Here is a 3,621-nt window from a genome sequence, read left to right on the forward strand (position 1 = left end):
CCCTTACGTTAGAGTCCACATTAGCTTAGTTAACGTGGCTCTTAACGTTGGCTTGCCAATCCTTCGAGAACGTTAGTGACACTTACCTTTGTCACTAACATTCCAAGGTGCCCCTACTTCCTACGTTAGAGTCCACGTTAACTAAGTTAACGTGGCTTCTAACGTGGTAATGATAGCCATCTCCAACGTTAATGACAAAAGTGAGTGTCACTAACGTTGGCTCATCATCCTATCCTCAACGTTAGCTTCCACGTTAACTAAGTTAACGTGGGAGTTAACGTGGCTCATAGTGGCTCATTGTGGCTCATTCCAACGTTAGTGACAAAGGTAAGTGTCACTAACGTTGGCGATCACTTGCTTTCTCCACGTTAGCTTCCACGTTAACTAAGTTAACGTGGCAACTAATGTGGCTCATTGTAGCTTGGCCAACGTTAGTGATAAAGGTGAGTGTCACTAACGTTGGCTTCTCTTTTGCTTCCCAACGTTAGAGTCCACGTTAACTGAGTTAACATGGATCTTAACGTGGCCACTTATGAGCTTGGTCCAATGTTAGTGACAAAGGTGAGTGTCACTAACTTTGGCTCCATTTTCTTTCTTCCACGTTAGAGTTCACGTTAACTTAGTTAACGTGACTCTTAACGTGGGCTATGATGGCTTCGAGGATGTTATTGGCGATTACTTTTCTCATTAACGTTGCAAGCTAGCTCCCATTCCACGTTGGTGGTTACGTTGGTTAGACTAAGGTGGCTGCCAACGTGGCTCTTTCTTGCTTCCTTTGTCCTGAAATCAAGCAATACAGTGCATCAAAGTTCTAATCCATATCATGAGACATGCATCATCCAATTTGTCATCTAATTCATGCAAAATTCTCATGAAATCATGTAAAGTGCTCAATGTATGCTTAAATCAAGATGTAAGTGAAATTCTACCCAAAACTTGCTTATTTCCTAAGAAAATGCATGAAACTACCTTAAAATAGTAAAGAAAAGGTCAATGAAACTGGCCGAAATGCCCTGGCATCACAACACCAAACTTAAAGCTTGCTTGTCCCTAAGCAAGTACTGGAACAAGAGAATGATGAATGGAATTCCAAGAGGAATGAGTCATTATTGTGGAGGTCATATCCTTAGTTTTATGGTGGTTTCATGCATAGCAACTTAGGTTCATTCCTTCAGTGGCTTTCAGACCTTTATCATGTCCTGGAATTCTCACTTGATTGCACCCTATGAGACTCTTATTCATTGATCCTTTTATTGTTTTCAGGGCTTATTTGTGTTCTTAGGCTAAGTGCTCTGTGAGGGGGCGACTCTTTAAGATAAGCTTTCAGCCAGCACTCCCGAACCAGTTGGTTCAAAGTGCTAGGTGTTAAGACACCCCTAAGGACTTACTCCCTCAAGTCTCTTTCCCCCATACATACACACCACAGGCACATGGTCTGTTATTTCCTTTCTTGAGACCTTGGTGTCCAGCACCTCTTTGGGTTACTAAATGTTCTGTAACAAGGTTGCTCTTGATAGTGGATTTTCAGTTGATAATCCGGGTTAGTTAACCCAAGTTACCAAGTGATGAAGCACTCCTACGAACTTATTCATCCAAGCAGATCCTTGGTACAGGAGCACCACAGACACATCTTTCAAGTTTCAAACCCTTGGTGCCTAGCCTTATTCTTTATTAACTTTTCTTTCTTTTTCAACTCTTATTGTTCTTTTCCCCTTTTTCTTATTAGGATCTTGTTATTTAGCTAGTCTCATGGGGTGTGTTTCAAGCATATGATTCCGGACAGATAGTTGTCTTCCCACCCTTGTTGGTGAATCAACTTAGCTAACTTATGACCACATCACACACTAAGGAACTTACTCCACAATATGAACTCCACTCTGGTCTTTGCTAACAAACATTATCTTTTTATTTGATTCAAAAGGAGATAAGCAACACAATAAGCAGGATGGAATTGAAAACAGGTAACTTGACTAGTAATCATAGACCTAGGCAATGAAAAACTTAAAGACAGAATTGAAAATTTCTAAACTACCATGGAACATGTTCTATTTCATACATGATTTTCCTTATTTAAAGCTTGAAAAAGATGGAACAAAGTGGGAACTCCACCACCTTTTACTCATGGGGTTGCCCATGCTCTTCCTCTTGCTTGTCCTCTCTGTGTTTCTCTTGAGTGCTTGTACTCCCACTTCCCTTGCCTTTTCCAATCAACTTCTTCCAAAAACCAGCATCTTCCATCTTCTTTTTCAGTGTTTCCTTCTGCTGTTTCACCTTCCTTTCTTCTTGTTCCACAAAATCTTTTTGGACCTCATCATATGTAGGGATGGCATAGTGTAGATTATGCATATGACTAGACATGTAGTTCAACTTGGCTTGAGTGTTTATGTTGAACTCCTCCCTATGTAGTTGCCATCCTTCATTAAGTACACTGAACTCATTGAATATCTTCGTCTGAGCTAGCTGGCGTTGGTTGAGTTCTTGAAGGCGCTTATCTTGACGCTCTTGCCTTTCAGACACTTGATTGATGGCTTGGGTGAGCTGGGAATAATGTTCCATTTGCTGTTTCTGCCACTCCCCTTGTTGATTCATCCAATTAGAAAGGAGTTCTTCTTGATGATTCATCCTTTGAGCTTGAACATGCAGTTGTTGTTCTTGTCCCTCCATATAACTCCTTGCTAGTTTCTCAATGGCTCCATGAATGTGATTCAGGTTTATGTTGGTTGGGTCATAATATTCTCTTTGTTGGTGTTCTTCCTGATGAGATTCTTCTTGGTGGGCTCCTTCTTTTGGTTTTCTCTTTCCTATTTGAGGTCTACTTTGTTGTTAGGCAGGCGTAGTATAGATCAGACGCTGAAGTGTAACTAGCCTCCCAGGGTTCACCCAGTCTGGATTGCTATCCTTGAAGACTACCTTGGCCTTTGTACACAATTTGAGAATGGTGCTGGGGTACCCAAGCCTGGCACCCGAATCAACCTTCTCAGCTGACTCTTGAATCCCCTCAGCTATGAGTTCATGCACATTGATTTCTCCATCCTGTACTAGGCAATGTACTATAGTCGCTCGATTAATATTGACCTCTGAATTATTTGCAGCTGGGAGGATAGATGTCCTCACGAGTTCAAACCATCCCTTGGCTTCCGGGCTAAGGTCTCCCCTCTTGATAAACCGGGGTCTCTTATCCGCATACCTTTCCCAGTCAGCTCCTATGACACATATGTCAGTCACTATTTCTTCGAGTTCATCATTGTCAGGGCTCTTACTTATCCTTGCATGATAACTAAGCTTATCAAAATGTGGTGATTTCAGCTGAAGAGTTCTTGTTATAGCATTTGGGCTGAAGTCCACCTCTCTTCCTCTTACGTAACTTTTGAAGGTTGGGGCATTGGTTTTGTCTTCTCTAACCACATTTGCATAGAACTCTTTGATGAGGTTTACATTGATCTTCCCTTCTGGGTTCGTGAGCCTTTGCCACCCTCTTTGTTCAATTTTCTCTCGAATCTGTGGGCATTCATCCTCATTAATTTGGAATGTTAACTCAGGCAGTATCTTTTTGAGCTTTATCCGCTCAAATTCCTATTCATGGAATGCAATTTTGAATCTCCTTTCATCGAAAAGGACGCT

Source organism: Arachis hypogaea, chromosome 15 (genome assembly GCF_003086295.3).
Source record: "Arachis hypogaea cultivar Tifrunner chromosome 15, arahy.Tifrunner.gnm2.J5K5, whole genome shotgun sequence".
Classification (NCBI taxonomy): domain Eukaryota; kingdom Viridiplantae; phylum Streptophyta; class Magnoliopsida; order Fabales; family Fabaceae; genus Arachis; species Arachis hypogaea.